The sequence below is a fragment of the Silurus aristotelis genome, assembly GCF_946808225.1.
Source record: "Silurus aristotelis genome assembly, chromosome: 4".
NCBI lineage: Eukaryota > Metazoa > Chordata > Actinopteri > Siluriformes > Siluridae > Silurus > Silurus aristotelis.
Window position 1 is genome coordinate 31706756 of NC_139577.1, and position 19096 is coordinate 31725851.

Genomic DNA, 19096 nt, shown 5'->3' on the forward strand with positions numbered 1-19096 from the left:
CCCCTTTAGTGGTGACTCAGTGCCCGGGGTTTCTCTCGGAAGTGCAATCCCCTCAAAATGTAAAGGTCACATGGTGATGCCTACATGCCTTAAATGCGTGGAAAGATCCTGGTTTCCTACTCCAAGGCCTGGTGTCAAGAGTTCCCGGTCGTTGCATTGTGCTTACGACGGATGCGGCCCCTTACAGGATGGGGAGCGGTCATGAGTGGCCGCTCTGCACAAGATCTATGGGACAGTGTCCATCTGAGGTGGCACATCAATTGCCTAGACATGCTGCCCGTGATTCTGGCTTTCAAGTACTTTCTCCAGGACCTCAGGAGGTGATCATGTGTTGGTCCGCTCGGACAACACCTCGGTGGTCTCATATATCAACCACCAGGGGGGTCTGTGGTAGCCCCCCTAGTACAGCCTGGTGCGCCAGATCCTCCTGTGGGCCCAGGGGAAGCTCCTCTGCTTCAGAGCAGTTTATATCCCAGGCCACTTGAATGAGGCAGCAAACACCCTGTCGAGACAGGGTCCAAGCCCGGGGAGTGGCGTCTCCAACCCCAGGTGATGAAGCGTTTTTTTTATAGATTTCGGCAAAAGCCCTATGGTTCTCCATATACCCACCAGCCCTGTTGGGATTGGATGCTGTTGCACAACCGTGGCCCCGCTCCATTTGGGGTCAGAGCTTACTCGACCCGGAGTGTGGCAGTCTCTAAGGCTTGGTCCTCTGGAGTGTCCCTCTAAGACCTCTGTGATGCTGCGGGGTGGTCCACTGTGCTCATCTTTACCAGGTTTTACAATCGTGACCACTTTGCCACTCCTGGCACCTCTGTCCTTTGACTCAGTTGCGTTTATTTACACTAGTCAGGGACTGGTCGGTGTCAAGTTATTGGACTTTTGTTCCCAAAGCGTTCCTACGCAGCTCGAATTCCTGAAAGGGAACGTCTGTAGGTTACATATGTAACCCTAGCTCCCAGAGGAAATGAGACGTTACATCTCTAGCCACACCCATGGCCCACTTTTAGCGCTTCCTTCACGGTTACAGAAGCTAAAACAGTCTTCTCTCCAGGTGTGCTTTTACTCCCTGGTCGTGACGTCACCCCGTCGGTGACAGCTTGTCTCAATTTTGACTGATTAGAATCATTACTCAGAGCATGGACAACGCAGTCGCGTTTCCAAAGCGTTCCGACACAGCGTCTCGTTCCCTCAGGGAACTAGAACTTTCTGGACATTTTTAAGCTCAGCGTGTGCCAGTCACAAGCTTTATAATTCTACGCTCCACTTTTTTTGTTTCCGGTGCTCTTCGTAGCTCTCCGTAAAACTATTTCTTCTGACCTAATCAGTTCAGCTCTCAAAGTCCTGTTTTCTTTAACAGGCAGTCTGAAATACTTTTAAATTGACCTAAATTGACCTAAATTGCACTTCTAACTTCAACACAACTAACCGGCAGACATTTTGTGATTTCACATTTAATAGTTTTTCTTGTGTTTCTCAAGACCCGAGCAAAAAACAGGTTGACTTAAAAAAAACTTTGACATCATCTCTTACAATATCTTTAGAATCAGCGTTTGCCTTGACTTTTTCCAACTTGTGTTTACTCCTCAGGGCGCTTTGGTTTGTGAGCCAGACAAGTTTGTCCTTGCCACAGTCACCATGGCTGCTCTTCAGGGGTAAATACACATCGTTCACTTTAACTGTAAATTCTGTAAAGCTGCTTGGAGACCATGTCCGTTGTGAAAAGCGCTATAGAAATAAACTTTACTTGAGAATACAGTGCATCCGGAAAGTTGTCACGGTGCTTCACTTTTTCCACATTTTGTTACAGTATGTTAGTTTAATTCTAAAATGGATTAAATTCTTTATTTTTCCTAAAATTCTACAAGCAATACCGTATAATGATAACACGAAATAAGTTTGTTTAAAATCTTTGCAAATTAAAAAAAAAAAAAAAGAAAACACTCAAAATTGAGCTCAGGTGCATCCTGTGTAAACTGATCATCATTTAGATGTTTCTACAACTTGATTTGAGTCCACCTGTGGTAGATTCATCTGATGATTTGGAAAGGCACACACCTGTCTATATGAGGTCCCAAAGTTAGCAATGCATGTCAGAGCACAAACCAAGCAATGAAGTCCAAGGAAAGGTCTGTAGAACTCCGAGAGAAGATTGTAATGAGGCACAGATCTGGGGAAGGGTACAGAAAAATTCTAAGGTCCCAATAAGCACAGTGGCCTCCATTATCCATAAATGGAAGAGGTTTGGAACCACCAGGACTCTTCCTACTCCCAAGTTCAGGATTTCTTCAAGGCCCTTCACTATCTTGACCAGCCTCTTTCGATTATTATAAGATGTGTGGATATTGTCTGTGTAGCTGTCTTTTGAAATACCAGCAATAGAGACTGCACAGCTCTGATACGATTCAACACATCTGGTCTCTTTAGCAAGAGGTCGTTTATACTTGTCATAGGTCGCCCCTTAAATTTCTTGCTGCCATTCCACATAAGACTAACAGGCATAGTGACTGAATGTGGGTTTAGTGCTAATAAAAGATTTACATACCAGACTGCACCTGTCCACTTGTCAAAAACTGTATTTTACTGCAGCACCTCTCTTATCCATGTCATGAAATTAAGAAATGTAGATTTTTTTTCCCCTGGCGGTCTAGTAGTTAAGATGTAGCGCTCTCACCGCTACGACCCGGGTTCGATCCCCGGTCAGGGAACCATCCCCAGCCACTCTCAGTGCCGGTCCCAAGCCCGGATAAATTGGGGAGGATCCGCTGTGGCGACCCCTAATGGGAGAAGCCGAAAGAAAGACAGACAGACAGATTTTTTCTGTTCAAGCATTCTGCCAAGCTGTTTTTCTGTTCTTAGGAAAGTGGACTCCACTCCGCTTTGATTATTTTGAAGAGAAGCAGGATCTTGGATCCATGGGTATTTTGCGTTCCCAAGAGGTCGATCACTGTTGGAATCTGCTTGCACATAAGTAAGACCATTACTTATAATCTCCAGCTCTTTCAAGTCTCATGGGGCTTCAATCCCAGCTCCTCCACTGAAGAAACTCTCTGCCACTTGCAAGTGTGCCTCTTGCATCAACACAGACATTTTGTTTTCTTGATGGGCTTTGGAGATAACTATTGGGTCATGGTCATTTCCTCCAAGGAATTCCTCATACCTGACCACAGCAGTTCTCATTGATCATATGAAGTGTGTCTTTGACTCAAAGACTGGTTCACCTCTCAATCTGAGTCTGATGGCAGCTTCATGAGTTATGAAATATGTATCGTATGCTAAATGAATGAGGGTTCCAATTGTTTGGCCTGCATTGGTCAGCATAATAACTGGAAGCTCTTAAGTCCATTATTTTCCAACAGTCTTAACTTCTCTTTTTTGGACTTTCCATCCTGACCCTGTTGGTAAACATTTTCCTGCACTTCTCCACTATCTCAGGAGAAAGTTCAGAACGGAATATCTCTTGTTCCACCTTAATTCCCCTAAGATATATACAGATAAGGTAATGATGATCTGCAGAGGCTCCTTCTTGCATTCCTTACTCCTGCACAGAAATTAGTTTCTACACCTGCTGTCATCATCATGACATCCCAAGCAATTCCTGCACAATCCAAGTTTTCTCTGGATCACCTTTTCTGCTACATTCAGTTCCTTGAACCTATTACAAAAGAAGATTTTTCCTTTGTGCTGCACAGATCTGCACACAATACACAAACTTTCAGATGGTGCTATCTTTTTCAGTTTGGTGAATGCATGACTTTTTGACTTTATTTCTTGCTTATCCACTTTCTTTGTGACTCTAAGTTGCTCAAGTCTCTCCAGGATTCCTTCCAAAAAGTCAAGAAGCTTGCCAAAGTGGTTTTCTGATGTAACATCACTATTAGGAGTCATAAAACAAACACAGTCCTTTTTCTTAAACTTAGGAAGTTTACTTTCGATGGTTTTGACCACAAGATAATTTTTTTATGTCCCCAGTGTCTCCAAGATCAGTAAGATCCACAAAAGCCTTCTCCACTTTTTTTTGTAAATAGTTCAATCACTTTGTGTGGCTGGGTTCCTCTTATCACAGGAATTGTCTCAAATTCCTCCACAAATTTCATTGCGATCGCAAACTTTTTTCCATATCGATTTGTGAGCACTTTCTGCAGTGTTATAGGAGGAGAATTTGGAGTCTTTCATAATCTTGCCATCTATACTATCCAGCAATTGTATCTTTTTGAACTTCACAGGTCCAGAAGTTTCTACTTGTCATTATGGTCTTTCCCAGTCCGTATTCCTACGATAAAAGTTTATTTTCTTTCCATCGAACACAGGCAAACTGAATGACTATGCTGGGGTGTGCAGCTGACATTTAGTGGCTCTCCATGCTCTAGCAAACTATCCTTTCCTCACTTTAAGGTCTATTTTCTGTCGGCCTCCTTCAGCGTCTTTCCAAGACTTTGATTTTAGAATCAGGGATTCATTTCTCCCAGCTTGACAGAGCTCCTATTGCCTCTTTAACACGTTTTGTGATCAAGTTAAACTGGCCTTCATAGTTTTCATACTCATTGCTGTCGACAGCTTTGCTTGCTACTCAATCAAGGTTTTCTCTGCTGCAGCAATTGCATTAGTCCCTTCATGCAGACCATATCGTGACCAGAAATTTTCTTGGACAATCATTTTACATTTTTTAAACTTAACATCACACTCACATGCAGTCTTTTCATTGTTGACCTCCTGTTCCACTAAAAGTATCAATCTCCATGCCGGTGAGGAGTCCAGTTCTGTAATCATTGAAAACCTTCCTTGCAGCAAGTCAAAGTTTCTGCGAGCTTCTCTGCTGAGGAAGTTAACTTGTCTAGTAAAAATGATTTAAGCAGAAGTCCTTTCTTTTTTAAGCTGCTTAATTGGATTTCCCACTGCTTCTTCAGCCATCTTTAACTCATCCACTTGACTCTCCAACGCCAATAAATCTTCTGTTGCTTTCACCTTCCTGCTTTAATAACACACCATCTATGCTTGGCCATTCTACACTGTCACGAATGTGAAGACCGCTGGTGTTATATTGTAGATCAGAGGTTCCCAACCTTTTTTTCGCCACGAACCGGTTTAATGTCAGACAATATTTTCAGAACGGCCTTTAAGGTGTGGCAGATAAATACAACAAAATAAAATCATACGACCAGCATAAAAACTGGTATTTTCTAAATATAATAATAAACGTGAATCAACTGTGTTGTTTTTTGTTCATTTTGCTCGCTTGGGGGTTTGAATTTAGCGGTAATGTATTATGTGTTAGTGGTCGGAGCAGCCCCTTTAAGAAGGTAGTGGATGTAGGTATGTATGTGACTGAGGCAAACATCATGACATGCATCAAGAGTGAGTCATAGACAGATGTGGTGGAGAGAATCCGGTCATTTTCCAAAATAAAACATCGTTTAGAATCAGATAATAAATAAAACGGAAATAATGTAAGTCATGTATTCTTTCTGTGCGGCCCGGTACCAATTGACAGGCTTGGTTATCAACGGTCGAGTTATTTTGGGTTCCACACATCAATTCTGCCTCTAACTAAAAAAGAAAAAATTAAGAGCTCAGTCAGTCACAGACACAGAATCAACCAAAACATTGCTTCACTGTCAATCTTCAATAAGCTCATTACAATTTTAATTGATTTGTATTGTGTTGTTTAATACTTCCATTCACATCCATTCACAGAAGAGTTTTTCACCAGCTTGAATAAAGTTAGATGATTGAGTTGAGTCACTGGTTTAAATTGTCCAACAGAGCTTCACTTAGCAACAAAGTTGAGCTTTGGATCAATTGAGTTGAGTTGAGTTTACAGTAGTTTAGTTTAGTTTAGCTTTGTTTAGGTTGAGAACCTTTAAAGAAAACAGAAAGAAATACCTAATTACAATCAAATACTAAACATTTTATACAATTAACACAAATATATGCAGTATGCACATTTTAAGTACACTTATTAGCACACATTTAAATTGAACTGTATAGACTGAAACCAACCAAATGAGTTAGCAAACATGTCTTAAAGCTTAAACATTACCTCATTAACATGCAAGATGGCATCACACTTGTTTGAAAGCACCTTCACCCTGCCATTAGCGTTCCATGTTGACTAATTAATGACATGCTTTCTGATTCATGAGTTCCTTGTTTTCTAATTCTTTGGTCACTGTAATCCTTTCCTCAAAACACGCACCATGCAAGTGGACACTCACCACACATCCTTTAAGACGAGTGTTTTTACCGCTTTCTGCACGTGTTCAAGTTCAGCTAGTCACAAGCTCACCATTGTTCCACCATTCTTCAATATAATGTATATAAGCAGGTTTTTACTCAAAACATGTGTGAAGTTGAGTTCTGTTGAAATGAAGCTCCGGTTTGAAAGCAATTTTGATTTTATCTGGAAATATTTTCCAGTTTTCAGGAAGTAATGTCGTCTCTATTGAGACACTATTAAGTGATTTCATTTTATTCATTTAATTTGACTGTTTCTTACCTTAGTGTTAGCATAACCTGCCATACAAAATACACACAGCAAACTGAGGGAAATGTATTCATTGGAGAAAACCAGAAAGTCAGTTGGAAGCTTCTTGGTTGCACAAAACATTTTATAACCTGCATATTTACCAAATAAATGTCACACGTTCTTCGCTTTCTTTTTGCTTAATACAGATTTTATTGCATAGACTTTTAAATGATGTTGGGGGAATACATCGACTGCTTTTGCAAATAATCAGTTTTCTTGATTTATATGAGTCCTGAATGCCTGGTTGCTCAGATTCTAATACAATCTTGATTGCAGCAAGGATAGCAAGAAGAATTTGAAAGCAATAGTGAAAGAAACTTTTCGGAAACCTGAACACAGATAGGAGGAGAGAAAATTATGTTTTAAATGTTGAAAATTGCAGGAAAAGTGAATTATTTGTGTGATTTGTGTAGCCATTTCTGCTAATACAGTTCTGAATATACTGTAGAAAACCAGGTGTGAAATATGAAGGCTTTTTACGGATACGGCTCTGTATGGATAACTAGATATGGCCCACACTGTGGGGGATGCTATTTAGAAAAAAAAATAGCTTCCATTTTGGCAGCTGAAGGGTACATGTAATACTAAAAAGAAAAAATATGTTTATGCTCACTTTGACTGCATGGGGCATTTATAATGTATATGTAGTCATGCTGTTTCTTCAGATTACACAGTAATCATACCTTTTCCATGTACATGAGTATAATTGGTGTGTGTAGTGTGGCAGTGATCGACAGCTTTTGCTTGGAAACGCCTCCATAATTGACCCCGATACGAACAGATTCTTAGGGGGAAAAAATTATTGTGATAGAATACATGCCTATACAGTAGATATAAATAGTTTTTTTTGAAAAGGGACAAACGGAGACAATCGTTCCAATTATGCAATAATCTACAGCCGTTTTCTTTTAACAGTATGTGTAGGGAAGAAAGCACCATTATCGTTAACCTTAACAATAACCCTGAGTGTCCCAGTGGAACGTGCACCAGCTGTAATTAGAGGATGCTCTGTTCAGTTCACTTTCAGGTTTAATGAGGGTCACCATTTATTATTAATGCGCCATCCCACTTGGAGTTCAGATGCTAAAACCATCCATTTAATACAATGGAAAGCTGCTGAACATTCAGCACCTGCACTACATCACTCCTAAGCAATAATATAGGTCCTAGAAGCTAGAAATACAATGAGCAAAGGTCTCTGTGGAGATTATTAAGCACTGCGTTTGTCTTACAGAAAATTCCAGATTCAGACTTGCATTCTAAGGAAAGATCCATCTGGAGCCTCTGCAGTGATGAACACATGCATCATGCACATTTTCTGAATATGCATTTTTTTTTTTTTTTTTTAATGCTAATAAACTAGTTGTAATGTTTAAGGGTTTAAGAATAGGCATGCTAAAGCATTAATGCAGTTACTATAGAAGTAATGTGTATATTTTAGTAGAGTCACATCAGCTAACTAAGAAAGTTTATAGGACTGTGGTGAGACCTGAGATGTTGTATAGTTTAGAGTCAGTGGCATTAAGTAAAAGACAGGAGGTGGAGCTGGAGGTAGCAGAGCTGAAGATGTTGAGGTTTTCGTTCAGAGTGATGACGCGCATGTAGGACGTTTTGGAGACAAGGTGAGAGAGGCGAAAATGAGATGGTTTGCAGCTGTATCATACAAATAAATAGTTTAAAAATCATATATTGTGATTTCTGGATTTATTTTTTTAGATTATGTCTCTCACAGTGGACATGCACCTACAATGACAATTTCAGACCCCTCCATGATTTCTAAGTGGGAGAACTTGCAAAAAAGCAGGGTGTTTAAATACTTATTTTCCTCACTGTATATCCCACATTTTAGTCTGTTCTTAATGTACCTTAAATTAATACCTTTCAAGTTTTTAATACTCTAATTAGCATTAGAATGGACAACTATGGATGCTCTATGCAAATGTTTGTTAATTATTAGTAAAACCAAACTCAACATTAAAACTTGACATGTTTCAAAGGTCATAGATGTTTTCCAAATAATTTGTTTGTTTGTTTGTTTAATTGACAGTGGTTTGTTTGATGGACAGACAGGCTTTTCCCCCGTTCCTACACTGACATTTAAAACTTATTGACAAAAAAAAAAAACTTGTCGTAGGTTAGTATTCAGACGGAACAAACTTTACATATCAGGATATTTACTGTATGTTTTAAAAGACTAATATAACACTTTTTTGATCTCAGTAGTAAAACTGATATGAAACATGTTACCCATGTTAGTCTTTAAATGTAGTTATGTCATAGTAAAGTAATAAATCCATTTTCACAAGAAAAGAATTCTGGTTCAACCTGACAACTGTTAGATCATTTGCATGGGGTTTTTGTTACCATGCTTTTACTCAAGTGCAATATTCACATCAGTGAAGATAAAAGCTGTGAGTGTCTTTAAACATTAAGAGCATTCAACTGTGAATGCGGGTCTGTCATGAAGAGTTATAAAAACACTTCCAGCTGAGGAATAGAAGGTAGATTATTAATTAGTTATGGTGAACATTCTCTTTCTTTTTTCTTTGATATTGGAATTTTGGTTACATGGTAATATTTAGTTCCCATGTCTCAGTCAAGAAATAATTTGTACTACTGTTACCTTGATAATACAGTATTGGTTTAAAAGAGGCAGATCTAGAGGACAGAGTGATATGGAGACGGATGATCCGCTGTGCCGACCCCTAATGAGAGCAGCCAAAAGAAAAAAACCTCGACAATACAGTAAGTATTATTATGAATGAATAGTTCTATATTAATAATTACTGTAACGACCTCCAGCCCATTCCCATGGTAGTAAATTCACTCAGAAAATGACTGCAAACAGGATGTTGAACAGGGTGCTGAAAGGTGCCAGTTCAGCACCACTGATGTGGAAAGCTGGCAAACACATGGGAGAAGGGCGAGGTGGAAAAACATCTGTACATTATATCCATCGTTGTTAAGGTGTGCTGTGTTAGGTGATTAAATGCAATCTGTGGTCCTGAGCCATTGTAGTAAACTGTTGATCATTACAGTCCAAATCCATGCTTATAGTTCTGGAGTTGCTCAGTAACTTCATGTTTCTAGCACCCATTATATTACCTTCATTCTGTAACTTGTACATTCTAAACAAACTTGTTAGCCAATATCACTGGGGGAAAAATGCGGAAATCAGATAATCTAGGCCTACTGCTGTTGCATCCATAATATTCACAAAATCTGGATAATTCAACTGTCTGTAATTGATGGACTGTATGCAAAATCTAAAATATTTCATAGAGGTGAAAATTACAGTTAGTTATTATTAATTAGTGTCATTATAAAGGACTAAAACAGGCAAATATTTAGATTTTTATGTGGAGGTTTTATAAATTTGTTTTACATTATATATCTAAAACACATTTTCGATTAGATTTAACTTTGTCATTGTGCACAGCCAAAAAAATGCAGTACATCACATAAAATGTTTTAAAGAGTACCTACATATTTGTAAATCAGTGGAATGTACACAGTGTCCACCACCATCATGGAAACACTAAGAAAAAGCATAGCAAATTGCTGTCATGTTTCAGACAAGTATTGAGAGGAACCGAAGGAGGAAACCGTTTTCATGCGTCGAAAGGAAATAACATTTTGAAAAGGGCCATTAGCCAGCAAGCTGAGCAAATTGAAAGCTGAAGTATTACAGTGTCATAAATAAATGCTTGTATTTTTTTATTTATTTTTTTACATGCAATAGAAAAGCAATGTGTTGACATTATTGATGTCACCTGGTCATTACTCTTAATCCCACCATCTGCTCTGCAACGCAAACACAATCTCACGATACCAGAAATCCAATACCCATCATCGCCGACACGCCTCACCGCGGCTGTCAAAGCATAATTTGATTTATTAAGATTATGCTGCTGGTTGGGGAAAATGGCATAAAAAAATCCATGTAACCTTTTCAGTGTTGAATAAAGAAACGAAAGCAGCTGAAAAGGCTACCGCAACGGTGCATGCATGGTAATTAAATGATTAATAGGGCAGAGAGAATAAAGACACAGAACTGGGAACTAAATTGTTATGTGATTCTAATCAAATCATCGAAGGCAATATGTGGCCTTTATCAATGTTTTGAAGGAATAATAGCAATTCAAAAAAAGTTACAACTGATGGACTGTAAGAAATAATTTTTTAAACTTTATAATGCATATCTCTATTTTACCTCCACTACTTTTTCATTGTAGGTTGCTCTTGATTTGGGCATCTGCCAAATGCCATAAATGTACTATGTACTATGTTCTATGCTGACGTTAGTGAATATAGAAGTTGCATAACCACATGGTTGTGTAGAGTCAGAGTTTTCCCAATGTGTGTATGCACCTATAGAAACTCTCCTCTTAAAAAGGTCTCATGTGCAGGTGATTGGAGCGTTGAACTGCATCTATTGCTCACATTAAGTTCACATAAATGATGACTTTTCTGATACTTAAACTCATTCAACAGAGGTGTAAATAGTACCTGAAATCATACTTGAGTAAAAGTATAAGTTTCCCCATTACAAACTAAAAGTCAACAATCTGATTTTATCTGATTTGAACAGTATCTGAGTATTTGACTCGTATTGAATGCAGGCTCAAAGATGCACAAGTCCTCAACACCAAGACACGTGTTAGTGAAAAACCAAAAACAGCTGATTTGTGAGGTTTTGTTTCCTAAAATACAAATTAAATTGTACACCTCAATACTGCATTGACCATCAACACAACAACCTTTTTAACACGCCAAAATGAAACAACGATCAAACAGTCGGTCAAAAAAAAAAAAAGACAACGTAGTAAAGCAAACTTTTAAAAAATGTTATTTGAATTAAAAAAAATGTATATTACAGTTTCAATGATATTCAGAGCTGATTGACTGACTGCAAAATGTTAATTAAAACATAGTGGATTAAAAAGTACATATATTGAATTATGAAATGTAGAAGAGTGTGAAAGTTGCTTATATCTTTGATACACAGTAAAACTTTAGTAGGGATAAACTTATAGGTACTGACAATATAAATTCTAACTTTATAACCCTGTGGGAGGGTGAGTGGGAGGGAGGAAAAAGGACAGCCTCAACAGGTCGGTTCACCGGCGTCACCGCCGTTCTTTATTGAATGTCTTTAACTATATCACACTGGTCTCTGGTCGCTCAGTGCTCGCACGGCACTACTAGCACACACACACACGCCTCCGCTCCCTCGGCTTTATGCGCCTCCTGATCACTGAAACGAAAGCACAGACATCAGGTTTTTTTAGTTGCAGGTGAGGCAAATCCCCGCTTACCTGCCTCCTGCCTCGCCCCCCATTCAAAAACCGACGCTTGGGCACGCCCCTGCTGCCACACACCCCCACCGCCCGACTCAGGCAGGGGAGCCGTCTGGCCGGCCACCGACTCCCCCCCCTGTCGCGAGAGGAAGTCGGCCACGACCATCTGTGCCCCCGGTCTGTGGACCACCTCGAACTTGAATGGCTGAAGTGCCAGATACCACCGAGTGATCTGTGCGTTGGTATCCTTCATGCAATGGAGCCACTGGAGCGGGGCGTGGTCCGAACAGAGGGTGAAGGCCCGTCCCAGCAGATAGTAACGGAGGGTGAGGACCGCCCATTTGATAGCCAGGCACTCCCTCTCGATAGTGCTGTACTGTCTTTCCTGCACCGACAGCTTACGGCGTATGAACAGCACCGGCCGTTCCTCCCCCTCCACCATCTGGGACAACACAGCCCCCAGCCCTCCGTCCGACGCGTCGGTCTGAAAAACAAAGGGGAGAGAGAAATCAGGTGCATGCAAAAGCGGACCCCCACAGAGCGCGGCTTTAACACGCGTAAAAGCCTGTTGGATCACTGGATCGGATCTGGAGCTCCCTTTTTAGTGAGATCGGTCAGTGAGCTGGTGACGTCCGAAAACATAGGGATGAACCTCCTATAATAGTTCGCCTATCGACCTCTCGTACTGCGTGTGTTCGACCTCTCGTACTGCGAACAACTTATCCCAATTCCGTGCGTCCCCTGTACGAACTTTCGGATCATGCTCTTTAGAGTCCTATTAAAGCGCTCCACCAGGCCGTTGGTTTGCGGATGATAAACGCTGGTGCGAATCGCTTTAATCCCCAACAGCTTGTAAAAAGCGCTTGAGCAATGCTACGCGCGGAGATGCTGCAGAGAGGCACGGCTTCCGGGTATCGCGTTGCATAATCTACTAGGACCAACGCGAAGCGATGCCCGTGCGCGGTTCGCTCTAACGGACCGATAAGGTCCATACCGATTCTCTCGAACGGGACTTCGATCAGGGTCGTAAAGGCGCTTTAGGGATGGCCGGCGGGTTTACCAGCTGGCATTCCCGGCATGCCGCACACCACCGACGTACATCGCCGTGAATGCCTGGCCAGTAAAACCGCTCCATTAGGCGATCTAGCGTTTTCACACAGCCCAGGTGGCCTGCCATCAGATTGTGGTGAGCCGCATGAAACAAAAGCTTTCTGCGGCTCTTTGGGACCAGCAACTGGGTCAAAAGTTCACCGGTTCACGTCCTGTGTCACTCGGTACAGTTTATCGCGAATGACAGCGAAGTAGGGATACGAAAGCATGCTATCAGGCTAGATACGCTGACCATCGATTGCTCTTACCTGGTCGAAGGCATGTTGGAGCATGTCGTCCCGTGACTGCTCGAGGGGGAAATCCGCGGGGGAGATCTCCCGTAGGGCAGAATCCGCTGGGGGTGGGACGGGCGTTTCCGACTCCGCCTCCCCAGCCAACACAGCGCGCGTCTCGCTCGGCTTCCCCGAAGCGCCTGTCCCATCCGCGCACACTTCCTGAAGTAAGCGCGAAAATGCGGACCAGTTCGTGCCCAAGATCAGCGGATGGGGGAGGCGGGGACTAACCTCCGCCTCCACTTTATGGTTTTCTCCCCCGAAGCAAACCGCAGCTGGTGAGCGAACGCGAACAGCCGGCCGACGTCAACGTGCGGAAACGCTGTCGTCAAATTTGTGCTGTGAAAAATAAATCATATTGTGAGTGAGTAGCAACAATGACACTGCGCTAACTCTAGTTTCATTTTTTCATTGCTGTGCATGTTTTCAAGTATATATGTATATGTGTGTGTTTTGCTTTTCGGGAGCCACTTTCAAAATGTTCATTCAGCACAAACTGATTTGACAAAAAAATTCTGCAGCCAAATAGTACATTTGTGACCCGCACACTGGGTCACAACTTGGTAGCTGTGAATTTCTGCCTTAGGGCAACAAATACCTCAATAAAAAACCTCATCGTATTCACATAAGGTACTATCAATTTGTATGTACCTTTCACATAGCTGATATTAATCACAAAGATCTATATTTATTCCAAGTATTTCAAAACGTTCAAGAACTTCAGCAGTGCAGAACCCAGTATCCATCTCAGGAATCCAATTTGTTGTTTAATAATAGAGATGCAGCCACGTAAATCACCAGCTTTTCTAAGTGTGCATCTCCACACGGAGCCTGGATCGATCCCTTTGCTGCGAATTTGCTGAAATGTAAAAAAATAAAATATATATATATATATATATATATATATATATATATATATATATATATATATATATAATATGAGAGAGAGAGAGAGAGAGAGAGAGAGAGAGAGAGAGAGAGAGAGAGAGAGTAATATTTCAGCAAAAAAAGTTGGACTTGTGCAGCAGTCTGAGAGGCTTAGTGTTGAAAAAAGACCAATCCTGCAGGGAGTAATTGGCTGCTTGATGAATTGTATTGTATTGGCAGAGCTTGTGCTTAGGAAGGCTTTGTGCCATAATGTGCACAGCTCAAGGGCAGGGATTTATTGGTTTTGTGTTTGCCTCAGCACTCACTCATTTCCTCTCGTTTCACCTGAACAGTACCAGCTGCTATTAATTAATGCACCACTAGAACTTATTAATCATTAGGCCAATAGTACAGAAATAGGTCTACGCACGAACACAGTGTCAGGGAAAAAAAAAAAAAAAAACTAAACAAAGGGCTAAACATTTCATTTTTCCAGTTTTATCCAAATATAAACACACATATGCCTTCGTTCCCAGTAGACAAGGGGATTATGTATATGAAGTTTTTATTGTCAGCATGAAACGCACCAGCAGAGGTAAAAAAAAAAAAAAAAAAAAGTGCATAAAGAGCTGAAGGAAACAAAAGAAGTGAACAGTCAGGCTTGGGAGGAGTTTGAACAGCCCAAACATCTCAGAGATGTTCTAACAATAAGAAACAACAAATATTTGTTCCATCCTCAATCTGTAGCTGTACGGGTTTGATAATTTGTGCTAATTGTTTGTGGACACTAACTGCTAACTGAATTTATGGCTTCGAGTCAGTCTGCTGAGCAAACGCGATGACATTATGCATGCCATTATCAGGCAGTTGCGGCTGTTGTCATGGTGGCACAGATAGGCAGAAATACAAAATGGCAGCTCGATCCGAAGCGAGCAGATCAAAGCAGAATGTAAACACAGTCATTAGGTTGAAAAAATAATTGAAAATCGCTGCAGTTCGAGCCAGAACAGTAAGCAGGAGAGCATAGTAATTAGGAATATGAGAATTTTTTAATGATGAATAATCATATGAATGCAGACAGTATTTACAAAGTACAATAAGAAATAAGTGCAGAGGAGGAAAAATTGCCAGAATAAATATCAGGAAATGTAAAATAGAGGGGCTGCAATTTTCAGAAAATAAAACAATACAACAAATACAATACAACCTTCAGCTAATGGTTAAAATGCTATGAATGTGTAATGATTTGCAGACTTTTTACACCATGACATTTAGACAGAATAAACTAATGTTACATCACAAAGATAATAAATAACACTGATGTTTATTGCCACACTTTTCATCCTAGATAACAGAAATCATGGTTTTGTCCCTTCTTTCACAACTGAAAGTAAAAGTTATAGGAAATAAATTATAATGTACATGTGAGGAGACTTCGATTTAATTTGAATTGTGAAGGGTATAGCGCTTGCATCAATTCATAGACTCAAGTCCATTTAGGATATAGAATATTGTCATTTATACTTGTCTCTGTTTTGGCTAGTGCTTTGCTAAGTATGGATTTAAACTAGACACAATTGTTGACACACCAAAAAATATTGTGGCTGTTTAAGCTGCCATTGTGAGGAGCTTCATTTCGCAACACACACATCATCGCTGAGTTGAGCTGCATCTTTGAAATGATGCACCCATGTTATAATCACATGAGCAGACTGGACACAATCTTGGCGTCCTAACAGGTAATAATGCCGAATGCTCGCACTTTCACCATAATTCTAAAAGTTTTTTTTATAGTCAACGCTCATTGCGCACCAATCCACTGCTCCATTATAACTACTGGCATGGGATTTTTGCTCAGGTTTTAAACAATTGCTGACACCCCGGGTTCACCAACTCCCAGTTACAAATTTCTTGTATTGTAGTTTTCTTTCCGGAAAGCATTACCAAATCATTGGACCAATGCGCAAACAAACAAAGTAATTCAGTATTGCATTTTTAGCACTATTTTGTTAGGGTCAGGACTCAAACCAGCATTAGTCATGTGAAAGTCGGACATCAGACCCTCGCAAGATGTGCCACAAAGAAGGGGCATGTTAACCCATGCACAATGACAGATTCAGTAAAAAGCTAAAAGGCTCCATAATGAATTTATTAGAAAGTCCAAAAACTAAAACTAAAAACGTAAACTAATAAAATAAAATTAATCAAAGAAAATCAATCTTGAATCAAGTTCAAGATCGACAGATCCAAAACGAAAAAAACAAACATTACACAAAAAACTGCTAAAAACAAAGAACCGCTACAAAGAAAAAATAATCCATTACACAGAGGTGATTTAAGACAGCGCTAGAAAAACCAACAAAACAACAACTGATAGACTAAACAGTTTTAAGAACCAAGCACCAAACTGACACAAAAAGTGGAAGACACAATGACACACAGGTGACAACAATTAGCTTAAACGAAGGATGTACAAGGAAACAGCATGGGAGACAATAGCCACACCTGGTGGGAAAAAGGAAAACTGTCATTCCAAGTCCGGACAGGACCTCAGATCCTGATGTTGTGGCATATGGCGTTGTCCAGAACAACTTACAAAAGTGATTTAAAGTTCCTATCAATAAATACATCCTGACACTGGATCATTATTCGATAGACTAAGAATAATATCGGTCCAAAAAAATCTTGGTTGAGAAGGAGTAAATTTAGAAAATGTTTTAAGTACTTCAGTAAAAAGGTAGGTCTTTAGACACCATTTGTAGACTGCTAGAGACTAAGTAGTTTAAACATAAGTTGAAGTAAGTTTATTCTACTACCTAGGTTTCAGAATGCAGAAGGATCCTGTGGTGTGAAATGATTGTACTCAGAGGTATAGCGGGATCAAGTAGATGTTGGTAGTTCTTTTGGCTTTGTTGGCAATAATACATATCTCAAATCTGATGTGGGCAGCTACAGGAAGTTAACAGAGGTGAATTTAGATCCAAATTGCCTGAGGCTGGTTGGTAATGATCGCACTGAATCTCTGAAGCTGGCATTTCACAAAAGTAAATGTAAAAAGTTTAAATGCAGGGAACTGGCTGAGATACTGAATTGTTAATTTGAACATTAAGTTAATTCCAAAAACCTAGTTTCCATAACAGAAAAGAGTCTTGAGACATGCCTTCCTTGTACCCTCAGAGAGGATGGGATCAGTCACAGATGGGCTCTAAAGGCACAGATGGATCATGGGGCAGTGTGACTGATAGAAAATGCTTTGAGGTAAGTACTGTAGGTGTTGGTCCATTTTTGGCTTTGTTGGCAAGTATTTTAAATCTGATGTGGGCAGATACTAGAAAGCCAGCGAAGGACATGAAGAAATTGGGTGGCGAGAAATCCCCAATGAGTGAGCCAAGAAATAAAACTCCCTGAGATGGCAGGAGGAAAAAACCTTGAGGAGAACCAGACTCAAATAGAAACCTGTCCTCATCTGGGTGGCATCAAATGTCTTGGTCTTAGACTTGACACTGTCAGTCTCGAATACAGCACTAGTAATGCTATTACAAATGAATTAATTTACCAGAATGGCATAGACACTGTTTTCTATGTGGCAAAATACCTGCATTTGTTAGTGTCAATGTTTTTTTTGTCACCCCTGCTAGAGTTTAGACATATTCAGACGCCACATAACACAACTTCTGGTGTTAATTTGTTCCCTGTGGTGTAAGAATGTGTTTCTTTTATTAATGGAACGAAAAGACCGTACCATTCGAGCAACAGGTTCATCATGTTTACTGGACCATGATAAATTGTTTGGTTTCCTCAGGGCTGCCTTCCCTCCAGGGATGCAAGTAAAACGAATGCCAAGAGGCGTGTTATAGAAAAGCTCCTGTTTCACAGTACACTGTTGCTGATGCTGCTGCTTCCTACGCATAGTTTTTTTAATGCCGTGCCTTTTGTTTAAGTACCACTTTACCAAGGCTAGCAACTGCATTAGCACCTCATACAGCACCCACATTAACAAGTTCCCAGAGGTGAGTTCAGACCCAAATCGCCTGAGGCTGGTTGGTAATGAATCTCTGCAGCTGGCATTCCGGATAAAGTAAATGTAAAAGGTCTAAATGCAGAGAAGGAGGGCACTGAATGAGAAACTGAATGATGCATTGTAACACATTATCACTGCACTCGCAGGTTTCCTCCAGTAAACTCAACTGAGAAAACCTGGCCTCTAGCTTAGCCCTGAGCATGAGCTTGTCTGAACTCTTGCAACATGTTTTATGGCTGTTTTTAGGTTAGACAAGACAACATCCAAATTGCACAGATCATAAAGATCCAGATGGCGTGATAAAAAACAGAAAGGAAGACATCATCATTTCCAAATATAGTTTTGGGCTCCAGCTTCAATGTTAAGATGCATGTCAGAGTTTGTAGAGTTTAAAGAAGTGAAAGTTTTGAAAGCTGAACTAACTGAGCTGGCAGAAGTTATGGCGACTTCAAGCCAGGAAAGTTTCTCATATTTTGAGGAGGGTTATGCAGGTGCTTAGGTCAACATTTTGTTTATATTATTAAAACTTCAGTATGCCACTGTGTAGTCCATGCCTCTGAGATGAGGGTTGATAAGTATTGTCTAGATCATCAGTAAACTATATATGTAATTTATGTAGCTCTTATTTGCATGTGGGTATATGAACTCAAGAGACAGGCTGATTTGTAATGCTTTTTTTTTTCCAGTGCTTTTCATCTTCATTAGAGAATGAACTAATAAAATATTATTATTGTTGAATCCAACCCCCCTTTAACTTTCAGGAATCATGGAACAGGGGTGTTTAGGTGAGTGAGGCCCCAAATGCAGGATTCCACCGGAGTAAGGCTTTAATGGGGCAAAGGCAAAAACAAAGTCCAATAAACAGTCCAGGGTCAAAACACAGGCAAACAGGTCAACGCAGGGTAAGACAAAACCAAAATCAATCCAAAAACCAAAAACCAGCAGACAGAACTAGGAAAGGCAAAGCAAAAACATAAACTGAAAAAACAGTCCAGAGATC